Raw genomic sequence first — 27,355 nt, 5'->3', positions numbered from 1 at the left:
ACAGAGTTTTTACACACAGGAATATATTTAATGCTACATATTAGGCATACTTGCCCACTTCTCTGCTGCTCCCTCCGGAAAGGAGCAGCCAAGTCACATAGGAGGGGGAACGTGGAGGAGGCGGTCCCGGGGCGTGGCGATGCAAGCGTGTCATCGTAGCCCCACCCACCACTTTTCAATGCCCCATTTCCAGCATTGTGAAGTGGGGGGCGGGGCTACAATGACGCGATTTAGCGCGAATCGCGTTATAGCCCCACCTGCTTCTCCTCTGTGACGGGATGCACAAGGAGCGGGTGCCGGTGCGTGTGGGGGTGTGGCAGGGGTGCAGCGGGATGCGGGAGTGACACCCAATTTTCGGGAGCCTCCCGGCCTTTCCGGGAGAGTAGGCAAGTATGATACTAGGGAAGGCCTGGCCAACCTGTGGCTCTCCAGCTGTTGTGAAACTACACATCCCAGCATTCTCTGCCACAGTTTTAGCATTTCCCAATAGCAAAAGTGTAGAAGGGCATTCTGGGACTTGTAGGTTCACAACAGCTGGAGAGCCACAGGTTGGTCAGGCCTGTATTAGGGCAAAGCTACCCCCCCCCCCCCCTCCCCACCCCCATCCATGAGGCAAGTAACACTACAGAGTAATTGTCAGACTATTCCATCATTAGGAGCCAAGGTTTGATTGAGTGCCAGTACAATACTGCAAGTGTACCGAAGTCGTGGCCCAGTACATAACACAGAAAACTAGTTAAGCATACACTGATGCTGCATAGCAAATTAAATGTTTAGGCCCTCTGGTGGAGTAACCATTTGTGAATCAGACAAAAGCCTACCTTCCATCCCCTTTCCCATGTCTTATGCTCCAGGGTATCTTCTTCTTTGTGAAACAGTAATTCATGAATATAAAGCATTTTTCAAAATATGACATTTCTTTTATTCTCTTAGAAACCCTACAATACGTCTCAAATGCATATGCATTGCAGCAGTCATATATTGCTTCATACAGAAAAGTAAAGTCACAAGAGCATTCCAGAGTTGCTCTGTATAAAAAAAACAACAAGAAGTAGGCTTTTGAAGTTTACTGCTGTGTAATAGTCTTGTATACCAAGGATACAATACATTGCTCAAAATTTGCTCTAGAAGATGGTGTCCTTGGTATATTGTCTCTGCTGGTGTTGTCAGGCTTGAAATGAATTCAATAAATACTGAGATCTTGCTGTAGTCTGAGTAATGCTTCTTCAGAAGTGAGGACAATTGCAGCATGATAACCTGTGGAACAGAAATATACATATGAAAAGCAAATTATGCTTTAAATTTATTGAATACATGGCACAGTTGTAAAAAACAAAACAAAAAACCCTTTATTAATTGTTCTTTAAAGTAATATATTGATAATGATATCAAAAAGGCTTGAGACAGCCTCTTTATAAGTCAACTTTTCACCTTGTAAAGTGGTGGGGCCCTCGGGAACTCCATTAAGCTTAGAGCAATTGTGCCAGAGGCTGCTGTACTCCCAGCTCTATATAGGGGGAATGATCGATTAAGAAGGGGCTCTTGATGCACAATGACATTAACAAACATAATTCTAGAGATGAAGGAATCACACTCCTATATGACGGCCATTTTGTTTGGTTCCTGGACCTGTGATTTGTACATACACCATCCTAACGTGAATGTTATTTATATAATACAAAAGCAACAGTATTTCTACCTTTATAACTCCTTAAGGCTATGAGTAGAGCACACATAGGGCCAGATGTAATAAATTCTGAGTTGGCCGGGGGTGCGGATTCCCGTGCGAACTTGGACATTTTTTTAAAGCTGCAATCATTTACAAGGCATGGTTTTACCTTGCACATGATTGCCGCTTTAAAAAAAATTCCGAGTTCGTCCAGCATCCCGCACCTTCGGCCAACACGGACTTCATTACATCTGGCCCATAGGGTCTGAAGCAGATTGAAATATAATCACAATTTGTGCCTTTACTTGGGTGCAAGTTGCAGTTTTTTTTTAAATGCGCATACACAATTCTTCACAAAGTACTGGTCTAATTCAAGGTTGAATGCAAATGTATAAGCAAAAGCCCATTTGCAAACATTTGCAAAGTAAATGCAAATCTGCATAAAAAAATAACATTTTCACCAGTGTGAGAGCACCTCCCTTAACAAGATTACTGTACTTTGGCCACACCTGCATGGATGCCCTCTGTGCCCGCACATTTCACATTCCAGTCCTGATTACAGCCTTCTGCTATCATAGTTCGTGTGCACACATGAAAAAAAAGACGTTGGGCCTAATTCAAGGATGAACGCAAATGTATTAGCAAAAGCAAATTTGCAAACATCTGCAAAGTAACCGTAGAATGAATGTACCTGGGTCCTGGGCGGTGCATACGCAGGTATGCAGATAGCCGAACAAAAAGTACAGAAAAAGTAAATGTAGATTCTGGGCAGGTATTGAGCGACGCAGAATCTGCATTGACTTTTCTGTACTTTTTGCTTGGCTATCTGCAGATACTGTATTTGTATGCACAGCCCAGGGCCCAGGTACATTCATTCTGAATTTTAGGTGTATTCCTTTGATTAGCTTATGTTGGTAAGTGCACCATTCACGGTGACTCCTCTTTTGTGTATTTGTTGTTTCTCTAACGTCCTAAGTGGATGCTGGGGACTCCGTAAGGACCAAGGGGGAATAGCGGCTCCGCAGGAGACTGGGCACATCTAAAGAAAGCTTTAGGACTATCTGGTGTGCACTTGCTCCTCCCCCTATGACCCTCCTCCAAGCCTCAGTTAGATTTCTGTGCCCGACGAGAAGGGTGCACACTAGGGGCTCTCCTGAGCTCTTTGTGAAAGTTTTAGTTTAGGTTTATTATTTTCAGTGAGACCTGCTGGCAACAGGCTCACTGCATCGTGGGACTAAGGGGAGAAGAAACGGACTCACCTGCGTGCAGAGTGGATCGGGTTTCTTAGGCTACTGGACATTAGCTCCAGAGGGACGATCACAGGTTCAGCCTGGATGGGTCCCGGAGCCGCGCCGCCGGCCCCCTTACAGAGCCAGAAGAGCGAAGAGGTCCGGTGAAATCGGCGGCAGAAGACGATCCTGTCTTCAGATAAGGTAGCGCACAGCACCGCAGCTGTGCACCATTGCTCTCAGCACACTTCACACTCCGGTCACTGAGGGTGCAGGGCGCTGGGGGGGCAGCGCCCTGAGACGCAATATATCGATAAAAACCTTATATGGCTAAAATAAATGCATCACATATAACTCCTGGGCTATATGGATGCATTTAACCCCTGCCAAAACATACAGAAAAACGGATGATAAGGACGTGATGATAGGCACACTGGCGCCATTTTCCCTCACAGCTCAGTTGGAGGGAAGCTCCCTGGCTCTCCCCTGCAGTCACTACACTACAGAAAGGGGTTAAAAAAGAGAGGGGGGCACAAATTAGGCGCAGTATAAACAATACAGCAGCTATAAAGGGAAAAACACTTATATAAGGTTATCCCTGTATATATATAGCGCTCTGGTGTGTGCTGGCAAACTCTCCCTCTGTCTCCCCAAAGGGCTAGTGGGTCCTGTCCTCTATCAGAGCATTCCCTGTGTGTGTGCTGTGTGTCGGTACGTTGGTGTCGACATGTATGAGGAGAAAAATGATGTGGAGACGGAGTAGAGTGTCTGTAATAGTGTTGTCACCCCCTAGGGGGTCGACACCTGAGTGGATGTACTGTTGAAATTGCGTGACAGTGTCAGCTTTGTATAAAAGACAGTGGTTGACATGAGACAGCCGGCTACTCAGCTTGTGCATGTCCAGACGTCTCATACAGGGGCTTTAAAGCGCCCGTTACCTCAGATACAGACGCCGACACGGATACTGACTCCTGTGTCGACGGTGAAGAGACAACCGTGATTTCCAATAGGGCCACACATTGCATGATTGATGCAATGGAAAATGTTTACACTTTTCTGATAATATGAATACCACCAAAAAAGGGGTATTATGTTTGGTGAGGAAAAACTTCCTGTAGTTTTCCTGAATCTGAAAAATAAAATGAGGTGTGTGATGATGCGTGGGTTTCCCCCCGATGACAATTGATAATTCTAAAAAGTTATTGGCAGTATACCTTTTCCCGCCAGAGGTTAGGGTGCGTTGGGAAACACCCCCTACAGGGGATAAGGCGCTCACACGCTTGTAAGAACAAGGGCTCTACCCTCTCTTGAGATGGCCGCCCTTAAGGATCCTGCTGATAAAAAGCAGGAGGGTATCCTAAAATGTATTTACACACATACTGGTGTTATACTGCGACCAGCAATCGCCTCAGCCTGGATGTGCAGTGCTGGGTTGGCGTGGTCGGATTCCCTGACTGGAAATATTGATATCCTAGATAAGGACAGTATATTATTGCCTATAGAGCAATTAAAAGATGCATTTCTATATATGCATGATGCACAGCGGAATATTTGCCGACTGGCATCAAGTATAAGTGCGTTGTATTCTACCAGTAAAGTGGTCAGGGATTCCAAACGGCATTTGGAAGTATTGCCTTAAAAAAGGGGATGTACCCTAGGTCGCCTCTCAAAATAAGACGCCGTATTATCAGGCGCAGTCCTGGTTGGCAAGCGGACAAAAGGGTTCCTCTTTTCTGCTCGTGACAGAGGGAGAGAAAAATGGCTGCAGAGATCAGCCAGTTCCCAGGAACAGAAACCCTTTTCCGCCTCTGCCAAGCCCTCAGTATGACGCTAGGGCTTTACAAGTTCAGGCACGGTGGGGGCCCGTTCTCAGTGAATTTCAGTGCGCAGTGGGCTCACTCGCAAGTAGACCCCTGGATCCTTCAGGTAATATTTCAGGGGTACAAATTGGAATTCGAGACGTATTCCCCTCGCCGTTTCCAAAAGTCTGTTTTACCGACGTCTCCCGCTGACAGGGAGGCAGTTTTGGAAGCCTTTCACATGCTGTATTCCCAGCAGGTGATAATTAAGGTACCCCTCCTGCAACAGGGAACGGGGTATTATTCCACACTATTGTGGTACCGAAGCCAGACGGCTCGGTGAGACCGATTTTAAAATCTAAAATCTTTGAACACTTACATACAGAGGTTCAAATTCAAAATTGAGTCACTCAGAGCAGTGATTGCAAACCTGGAAGAAGGGGACTACATGATGTCTCGGGACATCAAGGATGCTTACCTTCATGTCAAAATTTACCCTTCTCACCAAGGGTATCTCAGGTTATGGTACAGAACTGTCACTATCAGTTCAGACGCTGCCGTAGGGATGGTCCACGGCACCCCGGGTCTTTACTGAGGTAATGACCGAAATGATGATATTCCTTCGAAGGAAGGGAATTGTAGTTATCCTTTACTTGGACGATTCCCTGATAAGGGTAAGATCCAGGGAACAGTTGGAGACCGGTGTAGCACTATCTCAGGTAGTGTTGCGGCAGCACGATTGGATTCTCAATATTCTAAAATCGCAGCTGGTTCCGACGACTTGTCTTCTGTTCCTAGGGATGATCCTGGACACAGTCCAGAAAGAAGGTGTTTCTCCCGGAGGAGAAAGCCAGGGAGTTATCCGAGCTAGTCAGGAACCTCCTAAAACCGAACCAAGTCTCAGTGCATCAATGCACAAGGGTTCTGGGTAAAAATGGTGGCTTCCTACGAAGCAATCCCATTCGGCAGATTCCACGCAAGACTTTCCAGTGGAACCTACTGGACAAATGGTCCGGGTCGCATCTTCAGATGCATCAGCGGATAACCCTGTCACCAAGGACAAGGGTGTCCCTCCTGTGGTGGTTGCAGAGTGCTCATCTTCTAGAGGGCCGCAGATTAGGCATTCAGGACTGGGTCCTGGTGACCACGGATGCCAGCCTGCGAGGCTGGGGAGCAGTCACACAGGGAAGGAATATCCAGGGCTTATGGTCAAGCCTGGAGACATCACTTCACATAAATATCCTGAAGCTAAGGGACATTTACAATGCTCTAAGCTTAGCAAGACCTCGGCTTCAAGGTCAGCCGGTGTTGATCCAGTCGGACAACATCACGGCAGTCACCCACGTAAACAGACAGGGTGGCACAAGAAGCAGGAGGGCAATGGCAGAAGCTGCAAGGATTCTTCGCTGGGCGAAAAATCATGTGATAGCACTGTCAGCAGTATTCATTCCGGGAGTGGACAACTGGGAAGCAGACTTCCTCAGCACGACCTCCACCCGGGAGAGTGGGGACTTCACCCAGAAGTCTTCCACATGATTAAAAACTCGACAGGTATTGCGCCAGGTCCAGGGACCCTCAGGCAATAAGCTGTAGACGCTCTGGTAACACCGTGGGTGTACCAGTCAGGGTATGTGTTCCCTCCTCTGCCTCTCATACCCAAGGTACTGAGATTGATAAGATGGAGAGGAGTAAGCTCTATATTCGTGGTTCCGGATTGGCCAAGAAGAACTTGGTAACCGGAACTTCAAGGGATGCTCACGGAAGATCCGTGGCCTCTACCTCTAAGAAGGGACCTGCTCCAGCAAGGACCCTGTCTGTTCCAAGACTTACCGCGGCTGCGTTTGACGGCATGGCGGTTGAACGCCGGATCCTGAAGGAAAAAAAAAGGCATTCCAGATGAAGTCATCCCTATCCTGATCAAAGCCAGGAAGGATGTAACAGCAAAAACATTATCACCGCAATTGGCGAAAATATGTTGCGTGGTGCGAGGCCAGTAAGGCCCGACGGAGGAAATTCAACTGGGTCGATTCCTACATTTCCTGCAAACAGGAGTGTCTATGGGCCTGAAATTGGGGTCCATTAAGGTTCAAATTTTGTCCCTGTCAATTTTCTTCCAAAAAAAGAACTAGCTTCAGTCCCTGAAGTTCAGACGTTTGTAAAAGGGGTACTGCATATACAGCCTCCTTTTGTGCCTCCAGTGGCACTTTGGGATCTCAATGTAGTTTTGGGTTCCAAAAGTCACATTGGTTTGAACCACTTAAATCTGTGGAGTTAAAATATCTCACATGAAAAGTGGTCATGCTGTTGGCCCTGGCCTGGGCCAGGCGCGTGCCAGAATGGGCGGCTTTATCCTGAAAAAAGCCCTTATCTGATTTTCCATTCGGACAGGGCGGAATTGAGGACTCGTCCTCAATTTCTCCTCAAGGTGGTTTCAGCGTTTCACCTGAACCAACCTATTGGTGGTGCCTGCGGCTACTAGGGACTTGGAGGCCTCCAAGTTGCTAGACGTTGTCAGTGCCCTGAAAATATATGTTTCCAGGACGGCTGGAGTCAGGAAATCTGACTCGCTGTTTATCCTGTATGCACCCAACAAGCTGGGTGCTCCTGCTTCTAAGCAGACTATTGCTCGTTGGATTTGTAGTACAATTCAGCTTGCACATTATGTGGCAGGCCTGCCACAGCCAAAAATCTGTAAATGCCCACTCCACAAGGAAGGTGGGCTCATCTTGGGCGGCTGCCCGAGGGGTCTCGGCTTTACAACTTTGCCGAGCAGCTACTTGGTCAGGAGCAAATACGTTTGTAAAATTCTACAAAATTGATATCCTGGCTGAGGAGGACCTGGAGTTCTCTCATTTGGTGCTGCAGAGTCATCCGCACTCTCCCGCCCGTTTGGGAGCTTTGGTATAATCCCCATGGTCCTTACGGAGTCCCCAGCATCCACTTAGGACGTTAGAGAAAATAAGAATTTACTTACCGATAATTCTATTTCTCATAGTCCGTAGTGGATGCTGGGCGTCCATCCCAAGTGCGGATTGTCTGCAATACTTGTACATAGTTATTGTTACAAAAATCGGGTTATTATTGTTGTGAGCCATCTTTCAGAGGCTCCTCTGTTATCATGCTGTTAACTGGGTTCAGATCACAGGTTATACGGTGTGATTGGTGTGGCTGGTATGAGTCTTACCCGGGATTCAAAATCCTTCCTTATTGTGTACGCTCGTCCGGGCACAGTATCCTAACTGAGGCTTGGAGGAGGGTCATAGGGGGAGGAGCCAGTGCACACCAGATAGTCCTAAAGCTTTCTTTAGATGTGCCCAGTCTCCTGCGGAGCCGCTATTCCCCCTTGGTCCTTACGGAGTCCCCAGCATCCACTACGGACTATGAGAAATAGAATTATCGGTAAGTAAATTCTTATTTTTCTTGTTAGATTGCACTGTGGGTGTGGTTTTTTTTATTTTGCAGATTTGCGTTTACTTTGCAGATGTTGCAATTTGCTTTTGCTAATACATTTGCGTTCAACCTTGAATTAGGCCCATTGTCTTTTTTTTATGTGTACTCACGAACTATGGGGCTAACTCAGACCTGATTGCTGCTGTGCGTTTTCACACAGCAGTGATCAAGTCTGAACTGCGCCAGCGCCGCAGTGCCCCAGCGCATGCCAGACAGCCGACGGCCTGCGGTCGCTGGGAGGGAGGGAGGGGGCGGGCCGGCATCATTTGGCCGCCATTTAGGGGGCGCGGTCCAGACAATGCAGGCATGCCCAGACCATTGGTGGGGGCGGGCCACGGCGGTTGCGCGACCACATGCAGCCACAGCGGCCCTCACAGCGACAGGTAGCTCCCTGCCAGCACGCAGGAGCTGCGCTGGTGGGGAGCTACTCTTCAAGTACAAAAACATTGCCAACGTGCAATGCTTTTGTACTTGTGCGACAGGGAAGGGGCGGACTAGCCCTGTGCTGGGCGTCCCCTCGCATGTCAGGGAAGCTAATCGTAGATGTGCTAAATTTAGCACATCTACGATCAGGTCTGAATTACCCCCAATGACAGCAGAAGGCTGTAATCAGGGCTGGAATGTGGAATGTGCGGGCACAGAGGGCATGCAGGTGTGGCCAAAGTACAGTAAACTTGTTGAGTAAGGTGCTCTCACACTGGTGTAAATGTAACACTGATGATAATGACTGCGCGCAATTGGTCACACATGGCAAAACACACCTATTTATCGATATGTGCTTCATCAATACAACAGTGACTTTATTCTACAGTGCACACTCATTTTACACATATATTTTTAAGAGGTGCCATTAAAACAAAAAATATATTTATTTACACCTGTCTTGCTTCGTATTTTGCATGATCCAAACCACTTGGGTACTTAATTTTCTCATACGTCCTAGAGGATGCTGGGGTCCACTTCAGTACCATGGGGTATAGATGGTTCCGCAGGAGCCATGGACGCTAGCCGTGCCTAGATGCTCACTCCCACAGCACGCCATCACCCCCCTCACAAAGCCAGAAGTCAGAAGACAGGTGAGTTTTAGAAGACAGATCTTCAATCAAGGTGACGGCTAAAGGGACCGCGCGGCTGGCGGGAGCGCAGTGCGCCATGTTGCCCACACATACACAGGCACTGCAGGGTGCAGGGCACGGGGGGCGCCCTGGGCAGCATGAAACCTATTGAAACTGGCATAAATAAGGGGCATAAGTTGCTGAGGCACAGTCCTACCCCCGCCAGTATAAAAAATTACCTCATAAAAGCTGAGGAGAAACACGCCATTGAAGAGTGGAGCTTCCTCCTCAGTCAGCCAGCACACTGCTCAGCGCCATTTTCTCTCCTTCCAGGCTGCAGAGAAGAACGCTGGTCCTCCTTCACTGCTGAACAAGTATCAGGGTGCAAAACAGGGGGGACCACAGTGAATTTGGTGCTATATAATTGTGTGATTGACATTATAAAAGCGCTGCATGTCAGTGGGCATTTTGTGTTCACAGACATTGTGTTACTGGCACTCGGTTGTGATCTGGCAAATCCTATCTGTGTCTCTGACAGATTTTACTGTGGGTCTGTCCCCTATAAGCCCGGAGTGTCTGTGGTGTTGCTGTGCACGTGTGTGACATGTCTGGGGCAGGGAGCTCTTCCACTGTGGGAGACATGTTAGGGACACAGAGGTGTAATATGACACCAAGAGCCTGACTGGGTGAAAGGTTACATGATAGTGTGAATCATATCAGTAAGAGGTTGGACTGAATCTCATACAGAAAACTGAATATAATCTGTTGAAGATGTGATTTTTAATAGTTCTGCCTTTCATCCACAGGGACCCCTCTGGGTCACATACAAATTTGCACAAGTAGTACAAACTGATACCGACACGGACTCTGATTCCTGTGTCGACACTAGTGATTCCAGGGGAATAGGTCCTAAGTTAGCAAAAAGCATTCAAAACATGTTTCAGCTATAAAGGAGGTGTTAGAAGTTACGAAGCCCACTCTTTTACCACAAGGAGAGGGTTTACTTTCGTAAAGAAGTAATGTAATTTTCCCTCCACCTCAGGAGTTGAACAATCTCTTGGAGGGAGTCTGATTTAACCTGAAAAGAAATTTCAGATTCCCAAAAGGAATTAAGGCAGCTTACCTTTTTCCAAAAGGTGGGAGTCACCCCGCATTTTAGACAGGGCCCTGTCATAAAAGAGAAAAGGTGTTTCTCCCTGCGCCTGGAATGGCTTCACTTAAGGAGCCGACAGACTGCAAGTGAATGAGGTGATCTATTGATGTGGCCAATGGGACACTACTCAGGCCTACCATTGTCTGTGCGTGGGTGAGTAGTGCTATTGAAAAGTGGTCAGAAAACTTGTCATTAGACTTTGACACAATAGATGGAGACGAGATACTCCTAACGTTAGGTCATATCAAAGACGCTGCTGCGTACGTACTAGAATCCATTAAATATATTGGTTTCTTGGGATCAAGAACCGCTACCATGGCAGTATCGGCTCGGAGGGCGTTGTGGATTCACCAGTGGAATGCTGATGCAGATTCCAAAAGAAATATGGAGGCTCTCCCGTATAAAGGCGAGGCCTTGTTTGGTGATGGGCTGGATGCGTTAGTCTCTGCGGCTACCGCAGGTAAGTTGACATTCTTGCGTTATGCTCCTACACCGGCGAAAAAGACACATCACTCTCACATGCAGTCCTTTCGGCCCAACAAATACAAAAAGGCCATAGGTTCCCCCTTTTTTGCAGGTAGGGGAAGGGGAAAAGGAAAGAAATCCGCAGCGTCTCCCGGATTGCAGGAGTAGAAGTCCACCCCTGCTTCTGCCAAATCTGCAGCATGACGCTGGGGCTCCCTTGCGGGAGTCCGCTCGGGTGAGAGCACGTCTGAAACTTTTCAGTCAAATCTGGATTCAATCTGGCCTGGATCCATGGGTTTTACAAATAGTGTCCCATGGGTACAAACTAGAGTTTCAAGACGTCCCCCCATGCCGATTTTTCAAATCGACCTTGCCAGCTTCTCTTCCAGAAAGAGAGGCAGTAACAACGGCAATTCAAAAATTATGTCAGGATCAGGTCATTGTCCTGGTACCCTTGTCACAGCAAGGAGACGGTTTTTATTCAAGCCTCTTCGTAGTTCCGAAGCCAGACGGCTTGGTCAGACGGATTTTAAACCTGAAAAATCTAAATCTCTACCTGAAAAGGTTCAAGTTCAAGATGGAATCCCTGAGGGTAGTGATTTCCAGTCTGGAGGAGGGGGACTTCATGGTGTCAGTAGACATAAAGGATGCTTACCTGCATGTTCCCATTTATCCTCCTCACCAAGCTTATCTGAGATTCGCAGTACAGGATTGCCATTACCAGTTCCAGATGTTGCCGTTCGGACTCGAGTTCAACCTGTTTGTGATCTCCTACTGTAATATTTTTAGGACTAATTTTAACTGTGGGAATTGTTTAGCCATTATGTCTATTACTCTTATATATATATATATATATATATATATATATATTTTTTTTTTTTTTTTTTTTTTTCTATCACTATAGAGCATGCTTGACCTACCATAGCCCTGAATATCCTTATCCATCAGGAATTTATCTAGCCCATTATTAAAAGCAATGACTGAGTCCGCCATTACTACTCTTTCAGGCAGGGAATTCCAAATATGTATTGTCCATACTGTGAAAAAACCTTTCCGTCTCTGTGTATGAAATCTACTCTCCTCTAACCTAAGCGGGTGTCCTCGTGTCCTTTGTGATGATCTTACCAAAAACAAATACCCGCTAGCTCTTTGTCCCCTTATATATTTGTAAATGTTGATCATGGCCCCTCTTAATCACCTTTTTTCCAGTGTAAACATGCCTAGTCTTGCAAGCCTTTCCTCGTATTCGAGTGTCTCCATCCCCTTAATCAATTTGGTCGCTCGTATATGAACCTTTGGCCTCACTAGTGATTTGTATAATGGGAGTATAACACTCTCATCCCATGCATCAATTCCCCATTTTATGCATGCTAATACCTCGTTTGTCTTATTTGCTGCATTCCTACTTTGAGTACTACAGGTTGAGTATCCCTTATCCAAAATGCTTGGGACCAGAAGTATTTTGGATATCGGATTTTCTCTTACGTCCTAGAGGATGCTGGGGTCCACATTTGTACCATGGGGCATAGACGGGTCCACCAGGAGCCATTGGCACTTTCAGAGTTTGAGAGTGTGGGCTGGCTCCTCCCTCTATGCCCCTCCTATCAGACTCAGTCTAGAAAATGTGCCCAGAGGGGCCAGTCACAGCTAGGGGAGCTCTCCTGAGCTTTTCTGGTAAAGTTTTATTTTAGAGTTAATTTTTTTACAGGAGGCTGTTGGCAACAGCCTGCCTGCAGCGAGGGACTAAGGGGGGGGAGTAGTGTCCGCCCTGTGGGATCTGAGCCATTGACTCCGCTGACTGGACACTGAGCTCCAGAGGGGTCTGATCGGTTTCCGCCACAGGGGAACCCCTCGCCCCAGCACCATGCCGCCAACCCCTTACAGAGCAGAAGAGAGTGAAGATGGCGGCAATGGGGAGGGAGCGCGGTATTAACCGCGCTCCTGGGATGGTACCAGAGGCACATAGTGCGGCACTGTGAGGGGCGCCCTGGGCCAGCACTTACCCCCCACACTGGTCAGCAAGCCTGTCGGGCTCCGCGGATCTCAGCCAGCAACTTTCCTCAGGCCAGTATAATCATCAGAAGAGCGGGAAGACAGCACCAGTAAGGGGGTGGAGCTTCTCCTCAGAGTGGAACCAGCAGCGTTCCAGTGCCTTTTTCCTGCCTGCAAGCGCTGAGAGGAAGTTCAGGTCCCTCCACAGCAACTCCAGCTTACTGTATACGGTACCAGGGGGTTGTAGAAGGGAGGGGAGGCTGTAATACGACTGCGTGTCCTATTAAGGAGCACAGTCAGCGCTGACAAGGGGTTTCTCCTTGCTACAAAGTGCTGTGTGTGGGTTGGCTCCAATCTCTGTCTCTCTCTTGCCATTCTTGGGGGAGAAACTCTGTCTGCCCCCACCTGTGTGTGTGGAGTGTTTGGTGGTCTCCTTTAGCTATGTCCAGGGACATAGTAACATAACATAGTAACATAGTATCTAAGGTTGAAAAAAAGACAATTGTCCATCGAGTTCAACCTATTTGTAGTCTCCTATGCACGATTACTTTGTATAAAATTTTGACTGAAGTTGATGACTGCCGTTACGTTTTACCCCTCTTTTTTATAATAACCATAGTGCGTGACTATGCTCCGTAACCCTGGATATCCTTATCCATTAGGAATTTATCTAACACTGTGTCATATGCTGCAGAGGATTTATCCTCCCAGGATGATCCCATTCCATGTAATCTGGTTAGCACTGGTTTAGCACAGATACCAGCAAGGGAACCAGAGTGGTTTTCCTCTATCAAAACTTGGATTTCTCAGATTTCTGACAGGGTTGCTAGTAATGAATCTGTAACCCAGGTATTATAGAGCTCTATGGCAGTATGGCCTGTGTCTGGTACCTCAGGATACCCCGTTATATACCCCCACAAACGTGCGCTTGTGCATGTCACACAAGACGACACGGATACCGATTCTGACACTACAGATGGTGATGGGGATGTGTTGCGGTGGTCAGCATCTCTTGCAAGGGGGGTGCAATTGTTGATAGAGGCTATCAGGGATATGTTAAATGTTAATGATACCACACCTGAGCAGGTTGAAGAGGCTTTTTTCACTGAAAATAAGAAAGCCTCGCTAACCTTCCCTGCGTCAAAGGAGCTGAATGCTATATTTGAAAAAGCATGGGTAAACCCTGAAAAGAAGTTTCAGATCCCTAAGAGGATTCTGGTTGCATTTCCTTTCCCTGAGGAGGATAGGTAAAGGTGGGAAAACCCGCCGATTGTTGACGCATCTGTATCCAGACTCTCATAAAAGGTGGTTTTACCTGTTCCAGGATCTACCGCCTTAAAGGAGCCGGCAGACAGGAAGATTGATAACACGCTTAAATCAATGTACACTGCTTCAGGGGCCATATTATGTCCCACTATTGCTAGTGCATGGATTGCAAAGGCAATAGTGAAGTGGTCGGCTCCCTTGCTTGAGGATTGGGATACAATGGATAGGGATGACATGGATAGGGATGACGTTGCATTGTATTTACGCAACATTCATGATTCTGCAAGTTTTATGGTAGAATCCATGAAAGACATGGGTTCCATCGCTGTGGGAATTTCTTCCATGTCTGTTTCAGCTCGTCGGGGACTGTGGCTCCGCCAGTGGTCGGCCGACGCGGAATCCAGAAGAAGTGTGGAGTCGCTACCCTATACAGGTCAGGCTTTTTTTGGGGAAGCTCTAGACGCGTGGATATCCACCGCTACAGCGGGTAAGTCTCCGTTTCTTCCCTCAGCAGCACCTGCTCCGAAGAAATCCTTCTCAGCTGTGCAGCAGTCCTTTCAGCCTAACAAGCCTAGAAAGGCCAGATCATCCAATACCTTCTTTAGGGGAGGTAAGGTTATGTCCGAGGAACCTGCCGCTGCAGGTTCCCAGGAACAAAAGCCTGCTTCAGGTACCCCAAAGTCCTCCGCATGACAGTGGACTGCACGGCCCGGTGGTGGGGCCTGTGGGAGCGAGACTCAGACAAATTCTGTCATGTCTGGGTATTGTCCGGCCTGGATTCCTAGGTAGCAGATATTGTGTCTCAGGGATACAGGCTGGAATTTCAAAGTCTCCCTCCTCATCATTTTTTCAAGTCGGGCTTACCAACTCTGTTGGAGGACAGCACAGTGCTTCAAGACGCTGTCCAAAAGCTGGTGGAGGCACAGGTCATTGTGCCGGTGCCACCTCACATGCTGACCAAAGGTTACTATTCGAACCTTTTCGTGGTACCGAAACCGGATGGTTCGGTCAGGCACATTCTGAACCTAAAATCATTGAACCCCTTTCTAAAGGAGTTCAAGTTCAAGATGGAGTCTCTCAGGGCGGTGATATCAGGTCTGGAATAGGGGGAATTCCTGGTATCACTGGATATGAAGGATGCATACCTTCACATTCCAATCTGGCTACCGCATCAGGCTTATCTCCGCTTTGCACTCCTGGACTGTCATTTTCAGTTCCAGGCCCTGCCATTCGGCCTCTCCACAGCACCAAGGGTGTTTATCAAGGTGATGGTGGAAATGATGATGCTGCTCTGCAAGCAGGGTGTGAACATCATTCCTTATCTGAACAATCTCCTGATAAAGGCATCATCCAAGGAGAAGCTGCTGCAGTCCATTGTTCTCACAACGTGACTGCTCCAGAGTCACGGGTGGATTCTGAATTTTCCAAAGCCACATTTGGAACCAACCCAGAGATTGTAATTTCTGGGAATGATCCTGGATACGGAAGTGCAGCGGATGTTTCTTCCATGGGACAAGGCGTTGGTGATCCAATCCATGGTCCGGGATGTCTTGAAGCCACCCCGGGTGTCGGTTCATCAATGCATTTGCCTATTGGGAAAGATGGTGGCCTCCTACGAGGCTCTCCAGTACGGGAGGTTCCGGGAGGTTCCATGCTCGGCCCTTCCAACTGGATCTCCTGGACAAGTGGTTGGGATCTTACCTCCACATGCATCAGAGAATTCGTCTGTCGCCAAGGGCAAGGATTTCTCTCCTCTGGTGGCTCCAATTGCCTCACCTCCTAGAAGGCCTCAGGTTCGGGATTCAGGACTGGGTCCTGCTAACAATGGATGCGAGCTTCAGGGGCTGGGGAGCAGTCACTCAAGGAGTAACCTTTCAAGGACAGTGGTCTACAATGGTCTACTTCAGGCGGCCCCTCTTCTGAGAAATCGAGCCATCCAAGTGCAGTCGGACAACGTAACAACAGTGGCTTACATAAACCGACAGGGCGGAACGAAGAGCAGAGCGGCAATGTCAGAGGTGACAAGAATACTCCTCTGGACAGAAAAACACGCGTTAGCGCTGTCAGCCATATTCATTCCGGGAGTAGACAACTGGGAAACAGACTTCCTCAGCAGACACGATCTCCATCCAGGAGAGTGGGGACTCCATCTGGAGGTTTTGAAGGAAATAACAGATCTTTGGGGATTGCCCCAAATAGACATGATGGCCTCTCGTCTCAACAAGAAGCTTCGGTGTTATTGTTCTAGGTCGAGGGACCCACAGGCAGTGGAAGTGGACGCCCTGGTGTCTCCGTGGGTGTTCCAGTCAATGTACGTGTTTCCACCACTCCCACTCATCCCAAGAATCCTAAAGCTCATAAGGAGAACAAGGGCTCAAGCGATCCTCATTGCCCCAGATTTGCCAAGAAGGGCTTGGTACGCGGACCTTCTGAATCTAATGCAAGAAGAGCCAAGGCATCTTCCTCTTCGGGAGGACCAGCTGCAGCAGGGGCCGTTCGCCTATCAAGACTAACCGCGGCTACGTTTGACGGCATGGAAGTTGAGCATCTGATTCTTGTCGGAAAGGCATTCCGAAGAAGGTTATTCCTACCCTCATACAGGCTAGGAAAGGGGTAACGTCAAAACATTACCATCGTATTTGGAAGAAATATGTTTCTTGGTGTGAGTCCAAGAAGTTTCCTGCGGTGGAATTTCAACTGGGACGTTTCCTCCTCTTCCTGCAAGCAGGAGTGGATATGGGTCTGAGGTTGGGATCTGTGAAGGTCCAGATTTCAGCCCTATCCATTTTCTTTCAGAAGCAATTGGCTGCCCTCCCTGATGTTCAGACCTTTTTGAAGGGAGTTCTGCATATCCAACCTCCCTTTGTACCGCCTACGGCGCCATGGGACCTTAACGTGGTGTTGCAGTTCTTCCAGTCGGATTGGTTTGAGCCTCTACAGGAGGTGGAGCTCAAATTTCTTACATGGAAGACGGTCACTTTGTTGGCCTTAGCTTCTGCTAGACGTGTCTCCGAGCTGGGGGCTTTATATCCTGTAAAGGCCCTTACTTGATCTTCCACGAAGATAGAGCTGAGCCCCGGACTCATCAGCAGTTTCTTCCGAAGGTTGTGTCGGCTTTTCATATCAACCAACCTATTGTGGTGCCAGTGGCTACTGACTCCTCAATTACTTCAAAGTCTTTGGATGTCGTGAGGGCTCTGAAGATATATGTGAAGAGAACTTCTCGTCACAGGAAGTCGGACTCTCTATTTGTCCTATATGAGCCCAAGAAAATTGGGTGTCCTACTTCTAAGCAGACTATTTCTCGCTGGATTAGATTCTCTATTCAGCGCGCTTATTCTACGGCAGGACTGCCGTGTCCAAAATCTGTTAAGGCCCACTCTACTCGTAAGGTGGGGTCTTCCTGGGCGGCTGCCTGGGGTGTCTCGGCAACTTGGTCTAGGTCGAACACGTTTGCAAAGTTTTACAAGTTCGATACTTTGGCCTCAGATCTGAAGTTCAGTCAATCAGTTCTGCAGGAGGCTCCGCGCTCTCCCTCCCGTTCTGGGAGCTTTGGTACATCCCCATGGTACTAATGTGTACCCCAGCATCCTCTAGGACATAAGAGAAAATAGGATTTTGGTACCTACCTTTAAATCCTTTTCTCGTAGTCCGTAGAGGATGCTGGGCGCCCGCCCAGCGCTTAGTTTTCCTGCTATTGTTATTTGGTTCAGTACAACTTCGTTTTAGTTGAGTACTGCATTGTTACTTGGTAAGTAATGTTTCAGCTGTTGCTGAGTAGTTCAAGCTAGTTGTCTTGACGTGCCTTGTATGTGTGAGCTGGTATGAATCTCACCATTATCTGTGTTAAGTCCTTCTCTCGAAGTATGTCGTCTCCTCAGGCACAGTTTCTAGACTGAGTCTGGTAGGAGGGGCATAGAGGGAGGAGCCAGCCCACACTCTCAAACTCTTAAAGTGCCAATGGCTCCTGGTGGACCCGTCTATGCCCCATGGTACTAATGTGGACTCCAGCATCCTCTACGGACTACGAGAAAAGGATTTACCGGTAGGTACCAAAATCCTATTTTTCCGTATTTTGGAATAATTGCATACCATAATGAGATATCATGGCGATGGGACCTAAATCTAAGCACAGAATGCATTTATGTTTCATATACACTTTATACACACAGCCTGAAGGTAATTTTAGCCAATATGTTTTATAACTTTGTGCATTAATCAAAGTGTGTGTACATTCACACAATTCATTTATGTTTCATATACAGCTTATACACACAGCCTGAAGGTCATTTAATACAATATTTTTAATAACTTTGTGTATTAAACAAAGTTTATGTACATGGGCCCTCATTCCGAGTTATTCGCTCGCTAGCTGCTTTTAGCAGCATTGCAAATGCTAGGCCGCCGCTCTCTGGGAGTGTATCTTAGCTTAGCAGAATAGCGAACGAAAGAGTAGCAGAATTGCTACTAAATATTTTCTTGCAGTTTCTGAGTAGCTCCAGACCTACTCCTGGATTGCGATCAGCTCGGTCCGTTTAGTTCCTGGTTTGACGTCACAAACACGCCCTGCGTTCGGCCAGCCACTCCCCCGTTTCTACAGACACTCCCGCGTTTTTCCCTGACACACCTGCGTTTTTTAGCACACTCCTGGAAAACGCTCAGTTACCACTCAGAAACGCCCCTTTCCTGTCAATCACTCACCGATCAGCAGTGCGACTGAAAAGCGCCGCAGGATCAACAGCAAAACTGCTAAGTTTTTAGTTAAATAACTAAGCGCATGCGCGCTGCGTACCATGCGCATTTAGCAACAAATTGCAGCATAGCGAAAATCGGCAACGAGCGAACAACTCGGAATGACCACCATTGAGCCATCAGAAAACAAAGGTTTCACCATCTCGCTTTCACTCAAAAAATTACGTATTTCGGAATATTCCGTATTTCGGAATATTTGGATATGGGATACTCAACCTGTACTGCTAAGTTTGTTATCTATGTGAACACCTAAATCTTTTTCCAGTACAGAATATACTAGTTTTTCCCCATTTAGTATGTAGGTAGTATTTTTGTTCTTGCTACCAAAGTGCATTACCTTACATTTGTCAGTATTGAACCTCATTCTCCATTTTGCTGCCCATGTTTCCAGTTTAAATAAGTCGCTCTGAAGAGACTCAGCATCCCCCTCCGAATTTATAACCTTACACACTTTGGTATCATCTGAAAAAATTTACACCATGCTCTCTGTCTAGATCTACTTCTAGATAATTTATGAAAATGTTGAACAAGAGTGGTCCAAGTACAGACCCTTGGGGCACACCACTTAGCACTTCAGTCCATTTTGAAAAAGTTCTAATTACCACTACTTGCTCCCTATTATCCAACCAATTTCTAACCCAAGTGCATATTGTGCTTCCTAGCCCCACTTCTCTTAATTTATAGATTAGTTTCATGTGTGGTACCATGTCGAAAGCTTTAACAAAGTCTAAAAAGATTACATCCACCTCTTTACCATGATCTAGGTTCACACTAACTTTTTCATAAAAGCCTATTATAATAGTTTGACATGATCTATCCTTCACAAATCCATGTTGATTCCTATTGATAACCTTATTGGCTTCAAGGAACTCCTGTATTCTATCCTTTAAAATACCTTCCAGTACTTTCCCCACTATAGATGTATGACTTACTGGTCTATAATTACCCGGTTCAGATTTACTTCCCTTTTTAAATATCGGCACTACTTCCACTATACGCCAGTCTTTGGCAACTGTGCCTGATGTAAGTGTGTCATTGAAAATCAAATATAGGGGTCTTGCTCAATGAAAACCCTTGGGTGAATTCCATCTGGACCAGGCGATTTATTAATCTTAATTTTTTTTAATCAGTCACAGACTACTTCCTCACTTAAATAAGCATTTAGCAGTGGGACATTATCATTGCTGAGGTTACGCATTAATCCCTCCATCTGTTCATATATATATATATATATATATATATATACATACATATATTTATCCATATATAGCGAGGGGGAGGACACCAATATTTATCTTGCCTCCGGGCATCTGGGACGAACTTATCCCACTGGGGAAAGATATATGCATTTGTGCACCAATATGTTTTATACTTTAACAATACCAAAGTGCAACATTTAGTGTTTCAGTTTGAATCTTACTATATGCTGTTAGGAGCCAGAGCAGATTATATACATTAACATATAAGAATGTTGCATCCAGTTTAGTAAGCCAATAACTGCAAATAAGAATGCACCATATAATTATATTGTAAAGTTATTTAAAGATGATGTATATTGCTGCAGTTTATAAAACATCTTTTATATTAAAGGCAAGCCAACTGCGGCCATCTTAACATATGGGCTCACTGGGCAGCTGCCCAGGGCCCCACAATTGCGATTATATGTTGGCCAAGACCCGGAAACATACCTTACATGCCTTAGCAAAGCCATATTATTTGTGTGTGGTCAACGGCATGTGCAATAGACTATCATGATAATGGTCCCCTGAACTCGAGAATCACTTGTTATTGTTTATTTATTTATTATTATTGTTTATTTACAAATGCACCACTGACGCTGATTGGTGATTTATTACTGCTGTTAGAGAGATTTTAGTAATTTCATTGTTACATAAAAAAATAATTGTTTAAAAATGGGTACATGTGAGATATAAGTATATTTAACGCACTCATGGGTTAACCCAGGTGCATATGATAAGAGTTGATAACTGGGACACATCTTCAGATAGTTTTAGCTTTGCATGCAATTGTAGCTTTTTTTTATTGAGCACAAATTGTGCCTGATATTTTGGGAGCAATTAGGATCAACTCTGCATGACCCATATTTTTTAATACTTCTTTATTCCCTTTCAAAACATATAGACACACTTGCGTTATCTATATTATATGGCAGTCACTGAGGCTCTCTGTACTATATGATAGTCACTGATATTCTCTGTATTATATATTGGTCACTGATACTCTGTATTATATATCAGTCACTGATATTCTATGTAGTATATGGTGGTCACTGATGCTCTCTTTACTATATTGTGGTCACTGATTCTCTCTTCATTGTATGGGGTTCACCGATGGTCTCTATATTATATGGCAGTCACTGATGTTCTCTTTATTGTACGGCTGTCACTGATGATCTCTGTATTACATGGCAGTCACTGATTCTTTCTGTAATATATGGCAGTCACTGTGATGTGCTCTGCATTATATAGCTGTTATTGTGATAGTTTCTGCATTGTATGGCAGTCGTGGTAATGCTCTCTATTGTATGGTTACCACTGCAATGCACTGTGTAGGTAGAGATAGTGAAGTACAGGCAGTGGTACTTAACCTTAGATTCCAGAGACAATGAAGCCTGCATGTTCCATTTAAAAATGAAGACACTCCAGAAACATAGAATAAAAGAAATAGGCAATGTAACCTTAATGTAACGGACTAAAAATGTTTTTTTCTGTCACACTATGAGCATTTCCATGTTTACAATTTTACCCCCGTATTCAAGCAAGCAATGCTGCATGACCAATTAGAAAATATTGTGTACGATGTGGTGCAGTTAAATGAAGGACGCAGCGAGATATCGTTTCATTGTTCATACAATTGCAGTGTGTACAGCCAATCTCGCTTAGTCTGGGACGAAGGGAAATTGTCCCGACTATCGCTCAGACAGGCCATCATTCTGGTGTGTACCAGCCCTTATTACATAGTTTTTCCACATTCCTGAAGCTGTCCAACAGAGCAAAGCTACTTGCTCCTTGCAGAACAGCAACAACAATTATTTAATCTAAGTGAGCTCAAGGGGTCACTTTGTGATCAAGTAATCAGAACAGTTTTCCTAAGTTAAAGCCAGTCAGATGCAAACTGCTCTGATTGGCTTTGTGCGTAATAAACCCTTGGATCATTTGCCTTGTAGCACCACTTGGAGCAAGTAAACTTGGTCTGTTATGGATTTTCATTTCAAATACCTATGGATTATGTCCATAATAAATAAAGAACATTTCCTATAGATTTAGGAGTATAATAAACATTCAGGGGGAGTTCTTTAGTTAAAAAGATTGTCTACAATGTCTGTGGCTTTTTCAGTTACGTCCTATGTTCCAATGGCCCTGGCTGCCAGAACATACTGGTGCTTCTAGTTCTTCAAGTTCCAGCATAATCTAGTCATCACGGTCATGCTGGTGCTTATAGTTCTATAAATACAAGTTTATGTAATGGTCGCTAAGCCTTTCTGGGTACTATAGTTCCACATAGTATTTAATATAGTTTTCACTTTACACTGTTACTCTGGCATCCACTGCACTATGAATGCCAAGATCATCCCAATGCAGTCCTACATATGGTGGGTTGTTCATTGTTAGAGGATAGTAGCCAATCCCTGCAGGGAATACAAACCTGGATTAGGACTGGTTTCAAGTTATCACAGAGGAACCACATGGTGCTAGAGTGTGTCCAGCTTGAAATGCTAAATAGAACTTTTTTTACTACACATGGTCAGATTTTGATTGACCACGGTTAGATTTTTGTCTAGCGCTATAACAGACCCTGTGATTTTATAAAGGGCTAATGTGTCACATTTACACTCGCCTATCATATGTAAGATACAGGCATTATGTAAGGTCTCACATTACAGCAGTAACCACAAAAAGATCTCCCACCCCCACTCCACCAATGCACAAATCTAAGCTATGCAGAAATATAGATATGTACACATTTTGGTACACGTGAAGTATGGAAATGGGTCTTGTGTACACCACTCTAGTTATGTTATGTCCAACTCTCTAGGGCATCAATATAGCCACTTGCAGTTATTAAAGTTTGGGCAGATCTTCCAAAAAAAACTACTGTTCCAGTAAAGGGATGGGAGAAAAGTGATAGCTTCCAGGTATAAACCATTGCATGTATGGTAGCTCATGCATCAATGAGGTCCGACAGGAAAGTATTATACTGTTTTCATAATACTTTGGCCAGTACTCATGTTAAATATACAATACAAAGATCATACTAGTGACTATGCAAATTATAGAGAGCATGCACAGATATACAACATAGAGATAAAGTTATCACCATACAATGTAGAAAGTATCCTAATGACGACCATAAAAGACATAGAGCATTCTAAGAACTTATGGGGATCATTCCGAGTTGATCGTACGTAGCAACTTTTTGCTGCTCGTGCGATCAACTAGACGCCGCCTATGGGGGAGTGTATTTTAGCATAGCAGGGCTACGATCGCTTGTGCAGCCCTGCTATGCTAAAAATGTTTTGTGCAGAACAAGACTAGCCCTGCAGTTACTTAACTTGTGCTATGTATCCAGCGATAAAGGTCCTGGAATTGACGTCAGACAACCGCCCTCCAAACGCCTGGACACACCTGCATTCGGATCTCCACGCCCAGAAAACGGTTAGTATCAGCCCCGGAACGCCTCCCCGCTGTCAATCATCTTGCGATCGTGCTAGCGATCATTTTCTTCTTTCTTCTGGTCGTTGCCCGGCAACGGCTGTTGCTGGGCAATGATGCGCGTGCACATTGCGGGTGCCGCGCATGCGCATTTCTGACCCGTTCGCACCACAGCGACGAACTGCTGCATGCGAACGGGTCAGAATGACCCCCAATATACAATGCAAAGTACATCCTAGGACCTCCATATGATACAGACTGCATTCTAGTGACTGCCAGACAATACAGATAGCATCCTAGTGGCCATCATTCAATACAGAGATTACTTTAGTTAGTTATATAATACAGAGAACATTCTAATTACTTGTACAATATAGAGAGTATCCTAGTAGCAGATATACAATAAATATAACATCCTAGTGACAAAATATAGAGCACCCTAGTGATGGATATACATCAAAAAGAGCATTCTAGTAATAATAGGTGAATGCTATAAAATGCAGAGAACATCCTAAATTCCACCATAAAATACAGAGAACATTCTAATGACCTCCCATACAATAACAAAAAGCATTGTAGTAACCAATATACAATACAGAGAGCCTCCAAGCAGTGATGAAAGAAGGGTAGTATGGAGTGGTATGGAGTACCATTAAAAAATATGGTGGTTGGTACGCAGTACCACCAGCCCACCCCAAGCGCCACAGGGTGCAGGGTCTCTGTCCGCAATGAGCATGCAACCCCTGGCAATGAGCAAGAAACACCTGATAATGAACATGTAACACCTGGCAACTAGCAAGAACCCCTAACATGTAGGGCAGTAAGTCCTACTGGAGGAATTATGTGTGTAAGCGGCACTGCAGGGGGCATTATGTATGTAAGTTACACTAGTGGGGCATTATGCGTGTAAGCAGCCCAGCAGGGGGCATTGTGTGTGTAAGCAACACTACAGGGGGCATAATGCGTGTAAGCGCACTAAAATGCCATGGGGGGAGGGGGGGGGGCGCAAAATGTATAATTACGCTACTGCATGTATAGCATTACCCAGAAGTGCCGTGAATGCTGATGCCGCCAGGAGAAAATGCAGGAAGCTGCATCTTTTGCCATGAAACACCTGGCAGCAATTAAATAGAAGCCTTACTATGGGGCATAATTTGTAGGGGGTATTTCTGTGTGTGGAACATAAAATGGTGTCAGTGACATAACTGTGTGTGGTATAATATGCAATAGGCATTACGGTGTGTGGAATAATATATAATAGGCATTACGGTGTGGCATAATGTGTATTGAGCATTAAGTTGTCTGGCACAATGTGTAATGGGCATTACGGTGTGTGGCATAATGTGTAATGGGCATTACGGTGTTTGTCATAATGTGTAAGGGGCATAACAGTGTGGCATAATGTGGCCATGCCCCTATTGTCATGTAGCTACTCCCCTAGTTTTGTGTGACCACGCCACCTCATGACACGTGACCACACCCATTTTTACTATCAGTACCACTAAGAAAATAATTCTACTTGCACCACTGCCTCCAAATGAATGCCACATAACACAGAGATGACCATGGTGTTCGCTACACAAAATAAAAAGCTTTCACATCTTCAATGCCGGATCCCACCCGGGAATTAGAAACGGGTCCTTCCCGGGTGGGATCCGGTATTGGAGACTCTCCTACCTCTTTCTGTTGGCTTCCAGACCCGGCATACTGCCTTAGCGGTGGGGGTCAGAGCCAGCAGCGGGGGCAGAGGTGGAGGCGGCGCCGCCTCTCCCTATCTTGTAAACGGGTCCCGAATCGTCTCAACCGGGGATTCCGTTTGCATAGCCACTGAACCGGTTTTCAACCCGGGAATAACACTGCTTATAACACAGGTTGAACTACCGGGTCAGGCATCCCGGGAAATCCGACATGGCGCTTTCACACCGCACACTGACCCGTGTCGACCCGGCACTATGCCGGGTCGATACCGGGTTATTTGTGCGGTGTGAAAGGGGTATTAGTGATCAATATACCTATAACATGTCAGATATTATTCCCTCAGCCCTCCTCCTGATACAATCTGTCACTGGATATTTGCCCATTTAGATTTTCTCCACACATCATGATATCATGAACTCCATATTGAGTCTCTTGATATCATGGCTCCCCCAGTACTCATTGTGTCAAACCATGTCACCACATATTGACTATCCCTCACATCATAGAAACCCATATATATATATATATATATATGTGTGTGTGTGTGTGTGTATGTATATATATATCAGTAGCGGATCTTGCCGCGGGCAAGCAGGACTTTTGCCCGGGGCGCCGCCTTCCGGAGGGCGCAGGGCGCCATCCGGAGGGCGCCACACCAGGGCAAGATCCGCTGCTGCTGTGTGCCCCCCGCTGCCCTTTGCTGCCGCTGTGAAGGGAAACTAGACGCGTACGCATCTAGTTTCCCTTCGTGGAGAGGTCCTTTACTGTGCGGTGCGCGATGACGTCATCGCGCACCACATAGCAAAGGTCCTCTCCACGAAGGGAACTAGACGCGTACGCGTCTAGTTTCCCTTCGTGGAGAGGACCTTTGCTGTGCGGTGCGCGATGACGTCATCGCGCACCGCACATCATTTCCGTACGAAGCCACGCCCCCTATTGCCACCCGGGGCGCACAGAGCACCAGAACCGGCCCTGATATAGATAGATAGATAGATATATACGAAAATGTTATAAAAGACATTGAAACGTTGATCGCAAACCTTCAGACTCGTTTGTCTGTTCTTTCTGCGCCGTGAGTGCCGCCCAGATTCTGCTTTTACATTTGGACACAGCCGTGGCTGTAACCAGGGAGGGCACCGGCCATTTACCTGTGAGTTTACAAGCAACTTTGGGAACGAGGAGTGCCGTGATTTGGACTCATATATATATATATATATATAATCCATAGATCATAGTGGCACTCTCTGTATTCCTTATATACTGTTGCTGGTGTGCTTACATATCAGGCTTTCCAAGTGGAATCCACCATAGGCCAAATGTATCCAAGTGAACAGAGGGCACTCACCATGCTTCACAATAATGATGAAAGTGAATTTATTGCTTCACATTGCGACACAAAGGCAGTTGTCGAAGTTTCGGGCCCAGCATGGCCCTTCCTCAAGACCAGATGCCCAAGTGAAAAAGCATATCACATCAGAGCCCAAATGGGCCTATATATACCAGTGGACTAATTACTAAGGCCGCCCCCTTATCATTCACACAGGTAGTGGATCACAACCTGCAACTTCTGGCCTCACATAATCAACATCACTTTATCAATTAATGCTATCCACTACATAGCTCAACTCAGGTTAGAGTGGACGCACAGAGGTAATCAAACCTACATAAATCACAATTACATTACTTCTCCATGATGTCCATGCTCGAATTGCGTTCCAGGCTTTTTACAGGAAGTACATGTTTTTTCTGACTCCTTGTGCATCCACTAAGAGTGCTCCCACAAGCCCGAATAACTAGTTCCCATCGCGGCGTGTGACGATTCCAGGCTACTTCCGCCAACCACCAGCTGCCAACCACTTGCGGAACCCTCGGCCGCGTCATATGATGACTTCTGTCCAACGGGAGGTTCGTTGCTTCCGCTTGCCGCCGCCAACCACTTATGAACATCTGTGGTTTGCGTCGGCGGGCAGAAGTGACACAGAAAATTCCTCAATAGTTATAAAAATTTATAAGTGACAAAATATCTCCTAGTGTATTATAATCCAGAATCCAATTGTGTAATTCAATAATATAGCATAATAATGGGCAGTAGTAGATTAGTTTTCTATGAAGCATAATAAGTGCTTTTAATACACTAAAGTGGGCTTCTAACGA

At 45.9% G+C, this 27,355-nt stretch overlaps 1 long non-coding RNA gene across 1 annotated transcript; it reads right to left on the bottom strand.

The window, feature by feature from the left end:
• Positions 1–898: 898 nt before the first annotated feature.
• LOC135050959 (uncharacterized) lies at positions 899–27,013 on the bottom strand. Its single transcript, XR_010241945.1, has 2 exons — positions 26,866–27,013; positions 899–1,257 (listed from the first exon to the last, which is right to left on the bottom strand). It is a non-coding gene; the product is annotated as an uncharacterized LOC135050959 (long non-coding RNA).
• Positions 27,014–27,355: the final 342 nt, after the last annotated feature.

This window comes from Pseudophryne corroboree, chromosome 2 (assembly GCF_028390025.1).
Source record: "Pseudophryne corroboree isolate aPseCor3 chromosome 2, aPseCor3.hap2, whole genome shotgun sequence".
NCBI lineage: Eukaryota > Metazoa > Chordata > Amphibia > Anura > Myobatrachidae > Pseudophryne > Pseudophryne corroboree.
Note: the sequence above shows the minus strand (reverse complement) of the source record. Positions and strands in the feature narration are given on the sequence as shown.